Genomic DNA, 16,328 nt, shown 5'->3' with positions numbered 1-16,328 from the left:
CAATGATGGATGTTGTTCGCGAGGCGAACCAGATAGCCGCAGAGGAGGTTCGTGAAGCTAACCGGAGGACCACTGAGGATGTCCTCGAGGCGAACAGGATGGCGAACATGACGATGATGAGAGTCATGTTGGAGGAGATGAGGGTTGGTCCTGCTGTAGGCCATGCACCACCGCCACCGCCGCCGCTTCCACCTAGTGTTCAGGATGAGAGCCTGAGTCACATTGGCAGTGTTGCTCATGTCGCTGAGACGAGGGAGACTCTTGTAGAGCCTGCTGAGGATCGTGATGTGATAGATCGCCGGCTGAATGCTTTCAGGAAGCATAAGCCACCTGTGTTTGAGGGGTCTTTGGATCCTATTGCTGCTGCTAGATGGCTGGAGTCGCTGGACAAGATATTTCGGGTCATGCAGTGTACAGATCCGCAGAAGCTGATGCTCTCGACTTATATGCTGGAGGTATGGGTGGCAATACGGATCAACCCAACACGACACGACACGACACGTTTTCGACCCGTACACTATTTGACACGACCCTAACACGACCCATTTTGTAAATGGGTCACAAAACACAAACCCTGACACGACCCGTTGCGGGTCACGGGCCGACCCGACACGACCCGCAAAATTTAAAATTTAAAAAAAAAGTGGAATTTTTTGAAAAATAAATAAATTAAAAACAATAAAAAAAAAAGATTAGCTTATGTTTTTTGAGATTTTTAGTTCCTTCTATTCTTTTCTATACTAAACAATGACTATATATATCAACATATAAATGAATAAAAATAATAATATAATAAAATATTTAATTAAAAAATAAAAAAACGACACATTGCGGGTTGACACGCGAACCCGCGGGTTGACACGTGACCCGACACGAAAAAAAACAGGTCACATTTACACAACCCTGACACGACACGCCCTGACCCGCGGGTTGACACGACACGTGATTTGGCGGGTCGGGTCACGGGTCAACTCGCGGGTCAATACCTGTATTGCCACCCCTAGCTGGAGGGCGATGCCCATGAGTGGTGGACGAACACCTCTCGTGCTTATGTGATGCAGGGTCGTGTTCTGACATGGCCATTCTTCGAGGAGTGTTTCTTGGGCAGATACTTTCCCTATGATGCGCAGGAGAGGAAGCAGGGGGAGTTTGACAGATTGGTTCAGGGCTCGATGACTGTTGACGAGTACTTGGCCAAGTTTAATGAGCTGGTGAAGTTTGCACACTTCAGGATGGTTCCTCCTACTCCGATGTTTCTGGCTGCTAAGTTTCGCAGGGGACTTAGTGAGGAGATTGCTGAGCATATTGCTAGAGCTGCTTCGAGAGATTTTGGTACACTGTTCAGCAGTGTAAGGACATTGAGGATGTTTGCATAGCAGGTAAGGCCAAGAGGGCCAAGGTCGACGAGACCAAGGGGACTATTGGTTCCACTCCTATTTCTACGTCCTGGAAGGACAAGAGGTTGCTGGGAAGGGCAAGGGTAAACAGTTGGCGACTAGGCAGGCGCTTCGTCAGTTCAAGAGGACTGCTTCACAGCAGGGGAGTTTTACTAGGCCTCCTTCCACTCCGAGATGTGCGGGGTGCGGAAAGGAGCATGTGGGACGTTGTGCTTCGGGGCAGTTGGTTTGTTTCCAATGTGGCAAGGAGGGCCACTTCTCTAGAGACTGTTTGTCGTCGACGGCGAGAGCTGCAGCTGTTCAGGCAGTTCCTTTGCAGATGGTTCCGATCGCTTCTACTTCGGCACCTGCAGTGCCACCTTCTGTTGGGCGTGTGTACACCTTGGATAGGCAGCAGTCGGACCGCGCTCCTAACCTTGTTAGAGGTACTGTGTCTATTGGTGGTATTGCTGTTGATGCATTGTTTGACTCTGGGGCTACGCATTCGTTTGTTGCTACCCCGATTGCTTTGGGGCTTGAGCTGCCCATGTCTGTGCTTTCTCCACCGTTGCGGGTGACTACCTCCACCGGAGAGATATGTGTTTCTACCACTGTTCATCGCGATGTAGCGTTTCAATGGGATGGCCGTGAGTTCTCGGTAGATCTGATAGGATTGCCGATGGCCAACCTTGAGATTATTCTGGGCATAGATTGGTTGTCTAGAAACTGTGCACTGATTGATTGCTGTGCAAAGCGCGTGGTGATGTCTCCGTGTGATTCCACAGCTAGTTCCTCGCCATATATTTCATTGCTGCAGGCTAGGAAGGCCTTGAGAGCAGGGGCATTTGGTTATGTCTTGTTGGGAGGTTTGATGAGTGGGACACAGGAGGATATCACTGGCATTCCTGTGGTGGGGGAGTTCCTTGAGGTGTTTTCTGAGGAGAGTTTTGAGTTTCTACCACAGCGGGAGATAGAGTTCTCAATTGACTTGTTACCTGGTGTGGGGCCGATTTGTTTAGCTCCATATCGGATGTCGCCACCGGAGTTGGCTGAGCTTAAGAAGCATATTGAGGATCTTTCGGCGAAAGATTTCATTAGACCGAGTGTGTCTCCTTGGGGAGCACCGGTTATCTTTGTGAAGAAGAAGGATGGGACAATGCGATTGTGCACCGACTACAGGCAGTTGAACAAGGTGACAATCAAGAACAAGTATCCTCTTCCTCGGATTGATGATCTGTTGGATCAGCTCAGGGGTGCTTGTGTGTATTCCAAGATGGATCTCCGGTCCAGATACCATCAGATTCGGGTGAAGCCGGAGGATGTCCCTAAGACTGCGTTTCGTTCGAGATACGGTCACTTTGAGTATTTGGTGATCCCGTTTGGACTCACCAATGCGCCGACAGTGTTCATGGATTACATGAACAGGATTTTCCAGCCGTATCTGGATCAGTTTGTGATTGTCTTCATTGATGATATTCTGATCTACTCCAAGACTGAGGAGGAGCATGCGGAGCATCTGAGGATAGTTTTGCAAGTGCTGAAGGAGAAAAAGCTTTATGCTAAGCCTTCTAAGTGTGAGTTTAGACTCAAATCAGTCAAGTTTATGGGGCATGTGATTTCAGCAGATGGAGTTGCAGTGGATCCCAACAAGATTGAGGCCGTACTGGATTGGGAGAGGCCCAAGACAGTCACGGAGGTGAGGAGCTTCTTAGGTTTGGCAGGTTACTATCGGAGGTTCATCAAGGGTTTCTCCACGATGGTTCTCCCTTTGACTCGCCTTACCCGAAAGGAGACTCCATTTGTGTGGACTCACGAATGTGAGGCGTGCTTTCAGGAGTTGAAGGAGAGATTGACTTCTTCACCTGTGTTGATCCTTCCTGATCCTGAGGAGCAGTTTGAGCTTTACTGTGATGCTTCTGGAAAGGGGCTGGGCTATGTGTTGATGCAGTCTGGTAGAGCTGTTGCTTTTGCTTCGAGGCAGTTGAAGCCTCATGAGGAGAACTACCCGACTCATGATTTGGAGTTGGCTGCGATTGTGTTTGCTTTCAAGATTTGGAGGCATTATCTCTTTGGTTTGAGGTTTGTGGTGTTCAGTGACCACAAGAGTTTGAAGTACCTGTTCGACCAGAAGGAGTTGAACATGAGGCAGAGGAGATGGATGGAGTTCATTAAGGACTACGACTTCGAGCTAAGGTATCATCCTGGCAAGGCCAATGTGGTAGCTGATGCTTTGAGTCGGAAATCCAGTAGTTCATCCAGTTTGTTACTTGGTAACTTTGATGTGGTTGAGAAGTTCCAAAACTTGGCAGTGACCGCTCCGTGTGGGAGTGTACTTCTCGAGTTGGAAGCAGCAGATGCTGTGAACGAGCTGCTAGAAAAGATCAAAGAGGCACAAGTTCAGAGAGAGTGCCTGGATTATGTGAAGAACCAAGACGGTGTGTCTTGGAATGGTGATGGATTGCTTTTGTTTCAGCAGAGGATTGTAGTTCCTCGAGGTCCGTTGACAGAAGAGGTTATGGCAGAAGGCCATAAGAGTCAGTTTTCTGTTCATCCCGGTGCTACGGAGATGTACCAAAACTTGAAGTGAAATTTCTGGTGGCCAGGAATGAAGAAGGACATAGCTGTGTATGTGTCCAAGTGTTTGATCTGCCAGAAGGTGAAGATTGAACACCAGAAGCCGTCTGGTAAACTTCAACCTCTTGAGATTCCAGAGTGGAAATGGGAGAGCATTTCCATGGACTTCGTTGTGGGTTTGCCGAAGACTCAGGTTGGCTGTGACTCGATATGGGTCATTGTGGACAGATTGACAAAGTCTGCCCATTTTCTTCCAGTGAAGGTGAGCTTCACTACAGAGCAGTTGGCCAAGCTTTATGTTCGCGAGATCGTGAGGCTTCACGGGGTGCCCGAGAGTATCATTAGTGATAGGGACCCGAAGTTCACATATCAGTTCTGGGAGGCGCTGCAGGGAGCTTTTGGTACGCAGTTGAGACTGAGTACAACCTATCACCCTCAGACTGATGGACAGACTGAGCGGACTATCCAGACCTTGGAGGACATATTGCGGGCTTGCACGTTGGAGCAGGGCTCGGCATGGGATAGGTACCTTCCATTGGTGGAGTTATCGTATAACAACAGTTTCCATGCTAGCCTGGGCATGACACCCTACGAGGCGCTCTACGGTAGGAGGTGTCGTACACCTACCTGCTGGTTTGAGGTTGGGGATCGTGAGTTGTTTGGCTTGGACTTTGTCCAAGATACCACCCTGCAGATCCAGATGATCAGGGAAAAGCTGAAGCAGACGCAGAATCGTCAGAAGAGCTACTATGATGTCAAGCATCGACCACTGGAGTTCAGTGAGGGTGAGCACGTGTTTGTGAGACTTTCACCTGTCACCGGTGTTGGACGGGCACTCGGAGTGAGGAAACTGAGCCCGCGGTTTATTGGGCCATACCAGATTCTTGGTAGAGTAGGACCTGTTGCTTACCGGCTTGCCTTGCCTCCAAACCTGGCTAACATCCACGACGTGTTTCACGTGTCTCAGCTTCGGAGGTACATAGCAGATCCGTCGCACGTGGTGCAACCGGATGATGTGGAGGTTCGGGAGAACCTAAAGACTCCCGTCGGACCACTAAAGATTCTCGACCGTGGCGAGAAGCAGCTGAGGAGCAAGATTATTCTGATGGTCAAAGTGCAGTGGACCGGAAGGACTCTTGAGGAGTGTACTTGGGAGCGTGAGGACGAGCTTCTCCGGCAGTACCCCGAGTTTCGACCAGGTATGTTTCTGATTTTGAGGTCAAAATCCTAAAAAAGTAGGGTGAATGTAAGAACCCGCACCGTTAATTAAGGAATTTAATTAATAAATTATGAGAAAATAGGAAATGATTCCATAATTGACCCTAATAATTATTATGAAGCTTTAATAATTATAGCAAGTGAGTAATAATGTTGAAAGTCGCTTTTCGGAAGAAAAGTGCAGATACCGGTTCTGCTAGTCGGTATAAATGCGTATCGAAAAAGTATCCCGGAAAATTAATGTAAGTGCATGTCAATTACTAGAATGATATGTAGGACTTGTAAAACGAGTTTCAAGTCCAAATAATGAGAAATGGTGCTAGAAACCGGTACTGGCTTGAAAAAGCGCATACCGAAAAGGTGCTCAGAAAATTATAAGAAAAATATGATAATTCTTGGAAAAATGTGTAGTTTCAGAATCCAAAGTTTGGGATTAAAATGCTAAGCGTAGCAATTAAAGTTAATACTGTGTGTTTAAGTGTGTTTGGGCTATAAATACTCCCATTATGGGCACAAAACTCTAGGATCAGATTTCTATACGTGAGTTGGGGCTGACCATTTGCTGGTTACTGTTCCATTGGCTTTCCCTTCCATTTCTTGAGCCAAGTTGTGATCTTTCTTGATTTTCTTCACATTTCCACCTTGTAAACACTTGGGAGCATCCTTGTGGGAGTGAAAGGAGGGTCTTTTCTGAGTCTTAGCCACTGTTTGAGTCAGTCTTGAGGGCTGAGTTTGGAGGGTGAGTAGTGGAAGCCTTGGTCTTGCCATTTGTGAACTCCAAGTGTCTATCTTTGTGGTGAAATAAGCCATCTTGTTGTGCATTTTCGTGCACCTTCTTAGTCAGAATTGTGAGGAGCTGCGTTGAGCTCCAAGAGCACCCTTTTCTGAGTTTGAGCTTTGGTAAGCTTCATCACCTTTGATCTTGAGTCTTTGAGGTTAAAAATGGAACCTTGATGCATGTAAAGGTTAAAAGATGATAACTTAATGTTAGGGTTGGTCAAACACACTTAGAAATGCATGTTTAAGTGTTTAAAATCGGTAAAAACCCAACCTTGGAAGGATATCTTCACGAAATGCAGTTTCTGCATTCTGTCATGAAATATCCGGATATCTGCCCGTGGAATATCCGGGTATTGGATATCCGGATATGGGATTTGGACATCCGGATATTAGATATCCGGATATGGGATTCTGGATATCCGGATATTGAATATCCAGATATGTCCAGTGAGATATCCGGATATTGCATATCCGGATATGGTCCCGAGGAATATCCGGATATTCTGGGATTTCGTAGAACAGTAGCTGTGCTGTGTGTACAGTAAGCAATTGGGGGTTTGTGGACCCTAGATTGATGAAGTTGAACTTCTTTAATGAATGAACTAAGTCAGAATCATAGTGATTAAAGGCTTATGGCTTGGTATGGAGCCTTAAGACGTAAAACGTAAGGAAATGCGTTGTCTTTAAGTTATATGCTTGTGTTGCATTATTATTAATATAGTATTGGTCCATAACAGATTGTGAATCTGCTGTGTTTGGACTTTGAGCTGTGGACTCTTGGCTTTGGGAGTTAGCTTGCAAGGTAAGCTTTCGTGTCCTCGGTTTAGCTATGTTGTGGTTCCACCATGTCCCATGGGGGTATGGTTGTATGCATGTTGTGTTACATGTTTTGATTATTTAAAATGCTGTTGAGCTTTATGTGTAATGGCTTTTAATATGCATGTGTTGTTTCATTTTGACGGTAAACCTGAGTATGTGGCGTCATACGATATGGTGATCCGGGGTGAATGCAAGTAGCGTCTTGCACTAGTGTGGGTATTTAGCGTATGTAAATCCTGCATTTCTCTGGCCAGTAGAATAGAATTGACACACATGACATGATTATCTGCTGCATTGCACTATTTTAGAACTGATGATGATATCTGCTTTTAAACTTATATTGCACATGTAAGTGAGCTTGGGGTGGAAGATCCTTGAGGACCCCTTGTCGTACTGAGATTTCTTGTTTAGAGATCTCACCCCATGTTTGGGGAATGCTTATTTCAGGTTCTGGTAGTTTGGTGACTGATGCCTCTGGCGGCAGGAGGCCAGAGCTGAGTTGATGATATTATGCTGTTTGCTGCCATGACTGGATATGGATGTTGTTTACGTTTTCCGCTATTTATGTTTATGTTGTTGTTGAGACTGATGTTGGGCGTGTTGCCTTATTTGAGTGAGCATGGGTATTGTCCATGACACTTTATGTTAGTGCTTTTGATTTGGAGTTGTATAAACTGTTAGATGGTCCGGTCTACGTTGTTGTAGTTCCGTGACTAGAGCCACACTTTTATTATATATGTCATGAGGTATTTTCAGATAGCTGTTTTATTGCAATTACATACAAGCAATATTTTATTAATTGATTAATAAGCAAGTTGGTAATGATAATGACATCATAATTGAAAAGAAAAAGATATTCCGCATTTTTAATTAAGCGCTACTTAATACGATAGTATGATAACATTACCGGATATATACGGGGTGTTACAATGCAGATAATGAATCTCATATGGCCATTGTACTCAAAATAAAAGCAATGTTCTTCAAGGATTGGTGGAGAAGGACAAGGAGAGTCTGAATTTGATTATATAACTTTCTATTAACTCTATTGGAATGTGTTTTATACTTTGATATTTTAATACTTTGATTAGCTTGTATACTATTGACTTTTAGATATAATTAGTTGAATTATGTTAAGTATATCACTACAAAAAATACGACATTCAGCCACATCGAATTAACCACATTCAAGGAGATCGTTGCTAATATTAAAGAGAATCTCATATACGCTACAAAATAAAATAAATATAGCAAAATAATGCGTCTTTCCCGATTTTTTCTTTCTTATTTTTTTGGATACGTTTTTCTTATTTTAGTTTCTCCAAATGCATTCCATTTCCCTTTTGTACAGGTGTATTCTATTTTATTTTATTTTTTCATCTTTCTCTCTCTACAATTAAAATAATATTTTATACTATTTCTTGAATTTGAAATTAATTCACAATTTTCTCTCTCTAACTTTCTCTTTCATGGACGACAAGTGCAAAAGACCGTCACGAAGGTGGAGGAGGGTTCAACAAGTTCCAAAAATGACTGCTTCGAAGAACTTAAGCGACGTTGCTCGATCTGCCACCGACAACGCTAAGGAACCCTAGCAAGAACTACACTTGGCTCTTGAAGCTCGTCGATCCCGCGTAGAGGCTCATCGCTTCTAGCGCCTACAGACTCCTTGTTCAGGTTTCATTTTTAAAAAAATCAAATTTTCGATTCATTTTAATTTAAGCAAGTTTCTTTGATTTTTAGTTTTTCTTATTTCTTTTTGCGAATTTATGTTTCTATGTGTGTTTGGTTGCAATTCCACTCCGACAGAGTTTCAAGTTTCATTTTTTGGAGTTGATGTACATGAATTGAGAAACAGAGAGAACAGAGTCTTCTAATTAATTTTCAATCTAATCATAATTACATGAAAATATATAGACAGATAGAGATTCCTAGTGCCTAGTTCCTATTACTCGATATTTTGTTTTTGTTTTGCTTCATAAGTAGACGCGATTATGGTGATGATACTTGTAACACCCTGTATATATCCGGTTTGTTATCATGTCATCGTATTAAGCTATACTTAATTTAAAAATGCGGAATATCTTTTTCTTTTCAATTATGACGTCATTATCAATTATCAGCTTGATTACTTAACCATTTTTCAAAATATTGCCTGTATGTAAATTGCAAATAGACAACTATCTACACTGAATAACCTCATAACATATATAGGTGAGAGTATCTAAGTCACGGATCCACAACACGTAGTCCGGAAAATATCCTGATACGTTATTAATTACAACACCAAAACTGAAAGTGTAAAGTCAAGTCAATGTGGCATGGACAATCCCCATGCTCACCAAATAAACAGCATAGTCAACAAGGTCTCAACAAGATAATCCATAAATGAAGCTACATCATAAAGCAGTAAACAGGATCCAGCATCCAAGTATAACAGTAAAACAACATAAGCAGATATCAAAAGTCAACTAAGCTCTGGCCTCCTGCCACTAGAGGTCTCAACCCCGCATTACCTAAACCTGAAAATGGTGCCCCAAACGTAGGGTGAGATCTCTAAAAAGAAATCTCAGTAAGACAAGGGGTCCTCAAGGATCTTCCACCCCAAGCTCACTTACATGTGCAATATAAGTTCAAAAGCCATTTAACAATATAAGTTCCAAAATAGTGCAATGCAACAGATAATAATGTCATGTGTGTTTATACTATTCTACTGATCAGAGAAGTGCAGGAATACGTCTATTACCTGTTAGTATATGGATGTCCTAGAGACAATCTTTTGATTAGATTAGGACATATGTGGACTTTTTTATATTGTCGCAAATAAATAATAAGCACTCTTTATCCTATTTCATAATTTGTCTCAATATTATTGTTAATATATTATATGAGTAACTGGATAAACCCCTTGGAATAAAATAGGTATCTCTTGAGTATCTGTGATGAGATCTCGATCATGAGAATTTAAGGATACCAGATGTTTATTCCTAATTTTATGTTCCTAGTCTAGAGACCCTGAGAATGTGGATCAGTAATCTCGGGTAAGACTAACACGACTTATCTACTTGTATTCGGATACAAGGTAAAGACCTCATGAGCTACAGATATGGAGATGTCTTAGCTAAAGTCGTGGGTGGACCTATAAGGGTATAGCTCGCACTGAACAGACCCATAAAGAGATTCTATGAGGAAATCTTACAAAAGTATCATTAGAGCGATCTCTTAATATTTGGGTATGTCTTTCCTTAGACCATAAGTTGTCACCTAGACTGTGTTCTAGAAGATATGTTTTGATTGTATACCTCGTCTGCCTGAAACATGGAGACTCATAGGTATACTTTTGGGCATGTCCTGAAAGAGCACAGGCCTAGGGTGTTAGGCTGAAGGAATTCGTCAAATCTCTGTAAGGGATTAGGTTATCTGTAAACCGGAGAAATCGGGATGACATTTACAGGACCCGGGAATCTATGCATAGTAAAAGAGATCATGAGATGATCTGCATTTAGAGTCAGTAAATTGAAGATTCCTTATTTTGAATTAAAACTTACCCTAAACCGCAAGGGTTGATACATTTCCTCACCCTAGGTTTAAAGGGAAGGTAACCGAGACGAAAGGAAATACATACGGTAACCAAATATATGTAATAGGATGATCATGTCATTAACCTAACTAGCTCTTAGGCAACAAAGCATTGCTAGTGCTCTGTGTTGTCATTAAATGAGTTGTGGGCTTGTTGGGCCCAAGCCCATTTATGTCAGTGGCTATGTTGGGCCTAATGGGTCACACACTAACACCTTATTTTCTTGATGAATATAGCATTAAAGGTATTGGGCCTAATAAAGGTTGTTAGCCCAAGAAGAAGTTTGGAAGCCCACCTAAGAGGGAAAGGACGCATGGTACATGTAATGGGCTTGAATGGTCCAAGACATTATTAATTAATTTAATTATTTAAATTAATTATCAAATATTTAAATTTAGAATTTGAATTTTGAATTTAAATGTTTAAACGTTTGAATTTAAATGTTTGAATTCGAATTTGAATTGGCTATGAAAAGTTATTTCATAAGATAAGATCTTGTTGGAACAAATCCCAAGTATCAAGAGGAGATCTTTGGGCATCATCCAAGGATGATTTGGGGCGCTGATTTTTGGGTCTTATGATGGTCATATGATCAACCAAATAAGCTCCAATCAGATTTGGTTGGTTGAGAGAATAAGTGAGTGAGTTGGTTCAAATTTGAATGCAACTACTAAATGTATTTGGACTCTTTTTGGGCTGAATAAGGGCGCACCATCTGGCTGGCCATATGATGGTTATTAAGTCAGATTTTTGACTAGGTGTAGACTTAGCCTCATTAGGATATGATAGGAGGTTGTTGGCTAGATTTGAATTGCAACAACTCCACTTATTCCTCCATCATTGGGCACTACATAAGTCAGATTTTTGGGAGAAAAATCTGATTCAATTCAATCATTCTCTCATCTCCAAGTGTGCTTCCTTTTGTGAGGTTCTCTTTAGGGTTTTTCGAAAATTACCTAGCCTTTTCTCATAGAATCCATTCGCCACTTTGTGAGTTTTTCATGCTGAAAAATTCACTCATCTAAATACATTAACCTTGCCTCCTTCTTCTCCTATTGGGACGCGTGAAGTGCCTTCATTGTGTTGTTCGTTTGGTGACTTTTCAAGAAGGGTTCTTGCATCTTGACGTATGGTGGTGTGGATCAACGTTAGAGGGTTTGAACCTTCAAACCTAACACTGATCATCTTGGAGTTTTGAATCACGAACAAGGTACATCATACTGTTTTAAAGCATGTATCTTGATTAGCATGTGTGATTCCGCTTTGAAAAATTTTGGTTTTCATCCTCACATGTCATCGGCCTTCAAGGCCATTTTCTTTCATTACCCACACAGTATCAGCCCATGCTGTATTCGCCCACAGGATCGCCCCATGGCCTCCTGTATAGGCGTCACACCACATACATATCATAAAGCATTTGCACTTAACAGGTCCATAGCATTTCAATAAAACAGTACATGAAAACACATCATGCGTATAAACCATCCCCCCATGGGACATGGTGGAACCAATAGTGGCTAAACCGAGGACACAGAAGCTTACCTTGCAAGCTAACAATCCAAGCCAAGAGTCTACACTAGCTCAAAGCCCAAACACAGCAGAATCACAATCTGTTATGGACCAATTATAACATCAATATTCATACTCTACAAGCATACAATAAAAGACAACGCCTTTCCTTTATGTTTTATGTCTTTAGGCTTCTCACAAAGTCATAAGCCCTTAATCACTTGATTATGACTTACACTAATTATTACAGAAGTTCAACTCCATCAATTTAGGGTCCACTAACCCCCAATAGCCTTCTGTATGAACAATGCAGCTACTGTTCTTCGAAAACCCAGAATATCCGAATATTTGCCGGGGGCATATCCGGATATCCCATATCTGGATATCCATATTCGGATATCAGAAGACCCCATATCTGGATATCAATATCCGAATATCATATCCGGATATGTCGCGACAGAATGCAGTTCTGCATTTCGCGAGATATCCATCCAAAGGTTGGGTTTTTAATCCAATCCAACGTTAAAGCATGCTTTTTTACTCTATTTTAAGTCCACATACTAGTTGGTTACTTGTTTAACTCATTAAACATGGCAAGACTCCACTTTTACTCATTAAAATTCATTATCAAGGTTGGTGACACTTACCCAAGCTTAAAACAGCAACCAAATGTGCTCTTGGAGCTTATAAGCCGGCCTCAAGGTTCTGACTTCAAGGGTGCACAAAAATACCACCCAAGCAAGGATCTTTCTTCACAAAGATTGCTCCTTGGAGCTCCAACAACCCAAGGAAAACACTCCCACACCAACCAACACAGAAACAGCCTCTCTCCCTCACACACACAGCCCTCACAACTCAGAAAAGGCATCATTAGCACTCTCCAATGCTCACACTCAAGTGTTTACTTGATCAAGAAGAGAAATAATGATCAAATGTGGTGTCTTTGGTGAGAAAATGGAGAAGGAAGGAGGTGGTAGGGTGGCTGATGAAGAGCACTCAAAAAACCTCACGTAGCAAGTCATAAAAATGACCTAGGATGTTATAAAAAAAAATAAAAAATGACCTAGGATCATGTGTCATGGCCTTATATAGGCCACTTAAGTTTTAATCGCACTGTATTATCGCTAAATGCTACGCTTAACATTTTAATACCAAACTTAGGATTATGAACCAACTCATTTTTCTAAGATTTTTCATATTTTTATTTTATTTTTTGCAGCACCTTTCCGGTACGCGCTTTTCCATAGCCAGTATCAGTTCTGGCACCAGTTCTCATTATTTTGACCTGAAACTTGTTTTACTAGTCCTGTTTAATATTCTAGGAATTATCATGCACTTATTATAATTTTCCGGGATACTTTTTCGGTACGCATTTATACCGAGTAGCAGAACCGGTATCTGCACTTTTCGTCCGAAAAATGACTTTCAGCATTATTAACCACTTTCTATATTTATTTAAGCCTCATAATAATTATTAGGATCAATTATGGAATTATTTCCTAATTTCACATAATTAATTAATTAACTTTCTTAATTAACGGTGCGGGTTCTTACAATATTCTTTCCTTTCTAGCTACGTTTAATTTAATTAACCAATTTGATTTGTGTTAAAATTTTGATACAATGATATTTATAAATCCCTTTCTAAAGCTAATCGAAATAAATATTTTCAATGCAGAAAAATTTAGGTTTTTTTTTAATTATAATTTAGCGTTTGGTGAAGGAAGTTTCAATTTTTAGATTTTTTTTTCTTCTGATCACAGATCGTTTGCTCTACAACTGTGATTAAGGATTTTGGATTGGTCTTTGGTTAAGTTTCACTTTCAAGTCTCTGCTCTGTAAACATTAGATTCGAAGCCGTATGATTTTATTTATAACATTTTGGTAACTTGTCTGTTTTATGTGTAAGAATTGATTGTTTGGAAATTGGTACTCTTGGATTCTAGTAATTTATTTACTGATGGATTGGATGGCTTTTTCGCATTCTATGCTGTTCTGTTAATGCTGATTCTTACCTTCAATTTAATCATGTCACTAGTGATATTTTATATAAGACTAGTCTATATGTGTGAAATCGATTTCATTCTTTATGCTTGTTGTTTTTATTACTCGGTATATATGAGCTTGTACATTTCATTGGCTAGTGAATACAAGCTTGTATATTTGTTTAGTTATTTATTGTTGTCTAGTTGTTTGCTTCGTTAAAATTTACTTCTATGTTTGTGACATAATAGGGGAACCCTTTTATTGGTTGGACTCTTTAATTTTTAAGGGAAGGAAAGGTTAATTTTTTGTTTCTAAATTGGGAGATGTATAAGATGTTTATAAATATTAATAAGGGATTGATTTAAAGGTTACGTGATAAATTCTCATTTTATTCATTTTTTGTTTGCTATATCACTTCTGGGTGGTTACTATCCTAAGAAAAAGAAAAGGGAATGATGACAACTATGAACATCCACCACCTTTGACATTGCCTTTATCCCTAACTAGTTGAGGTCTGGAATCAATGAATCCATATAAAAGCAAGAACCTTTTAAGAAAAAATCAATATTAAATAAGAAAAATTAATACAAAACATATATATATATATATATATATATATATATATATATATATATATAGAAAATAAATTAAAGTTTTGATCTTGGGGAACTAGGTTGTTGCACATGTGAAAGCTATTTATCCTTCAATTTTGATTGTAAATTGAATATTATAGAGGTCCACGAGAGGATTTTGTACATGTAATGCGGAGTTTCAGCCATACTTTGTTCTTGGTGATCTATGGGAATCTTTTAGGGAGTGGAGTGCATATGGTGCTGGAGTGCCACTTGTGCTGAATGACAATGATAGTGTTGTTCAATATTATGTCCCCTATCTTTTTGGAATTCAAATATATGTTGTAACTGTGAAGCAATCTTTACAGTCAATGTATACTGCTTTCTTTTGACCCAATATTTGATAACTAATTTTCTCTGTCATATAAAATATTGTGGTAACATTGTCTGGTTGGGTGTATTTGTGCTTTTCTGGTGTAAAATTTTACCTTATAGGCTTTGTATACAACTAAATACTTTAAAATTTGGTTAAGCTTTAAAAGTTTATGCAGGGGATTGGCACGCCCTGCCTCCCATTTCTTGACACTTTAATATGACAACAGTGTGCATTTGTGTGTGTGACAAAGCATTTTATTCTTGTTTTCCTGTCTGAAAAATTATTAGGGTACTAGCTTGTTGTTGGAACTTGAAATGTAGTACCATAGATGTCTAATATGAAAAAACATTTTCCAATTTATTTATACTTGATGGGCATTCCGTAATTTGTTTTCATGCATATCTTCTAAAAGGCCTTTAGTGCGCTGTCTTCAATAATTCAACATTTCAAATTATCAAAGGAAACATAGACCCTTTAGTGAGCTTTCTTCAATAATTCAACATTTCAAATCACCTCTTATGATACATGAGTCCCATGGATGTTTAACACCAGTGTTAGATTGTCTACAAACTATGTTTCATTTCTTTCTCATAATCAAGCTATTTTTTTGTGTGTGTGTGTGCAGGTATGATAGAGTAGATACCACCTCAAAGGATTAGGATGTGCATGGTTACATGAAAGAAGATAATTTTTTGTATAGCCATTTCATGGTAAAATTTTTAATAGTTTTATTTGGCAATTATTTCCATTGTGTAATATTAGTAGAAAACTTGATTAGCTCATATGAACTTAAAACTTGATGCCTTATATAAATTCAATAGCGGACCCAGAAAATTTTATTTATGTCTGCACATTTAGTGACGTTGAATTTTTTTTTAAATTTTTTTTAAATGCATTAAAAAACAAAAAAATATAAACAAAAAAAGAAAAAAAATGATAATTGTTTCACCATGTTTAGTGTGGGTCCGCTAAAAAACTTCAGCGCCACACTTGCAATAGAAGAAGAGAGTTGCAAATGATAATACGTGTATCAAAAACTTGTGTCTGCAAGTGCCCACACTTGCAATAGTGTGGGTCCGTCATTGTATAAGTTCTTCAATGATATCAATAAAAAAGCTTATATATCCAAAATTGAATATAGGGTTTGGAGGTTGGTTCATATTTTATCGTGTTCACTATGTTGCACTTAAGTTATTTTTAATATTATTCTCTTTATAGATGTAATATTTATTAAATATGAAATATTTGTAATAAAAAAAGAATTTCATATATTTAGGCACAATCATGAATGTGGCTAAATTTTTTTTCCAGACATAATTAGCCACATTTTTTTATTGTGGCAAACTATACAATTTAACCACATTTATAAAGTGGTTAAATTAACAATAATTATTGTTAAAAAAGGCTATCACATTCAGTCAAAATATGGCAAAGTGAATATAATAATGTGGCTAAATTATTGCAACACCACTTCTAAGGCTTTTTCACCCTTTTGCCCCTTATTAATTAATTAATAACCATTTTGCCCCTGATTCGAA

The sequence above is a fragment of the Gastrolobium bilobum genome, unplaced genomic scaffold, assembly GCF_033153095.1.
Source record: "Gastrolobium bilobum isolate Gb01-03AN ecotype WA unplaced genomic scaffold, APGP_CSIRO_Gbil_v1 utg32335, whole genome shotgun sequence".
NCBI classification, from domain to species: domain Eukaryota; kingdom Viridiplantae; phylum Streptophyta; class Magnoliopsida; order Fabales; family Fabaceae; genus Gastrolobium; species Gastrolobium bilobum.
This window is presented reverse-complemented; position numbering follows the sequence as displayed.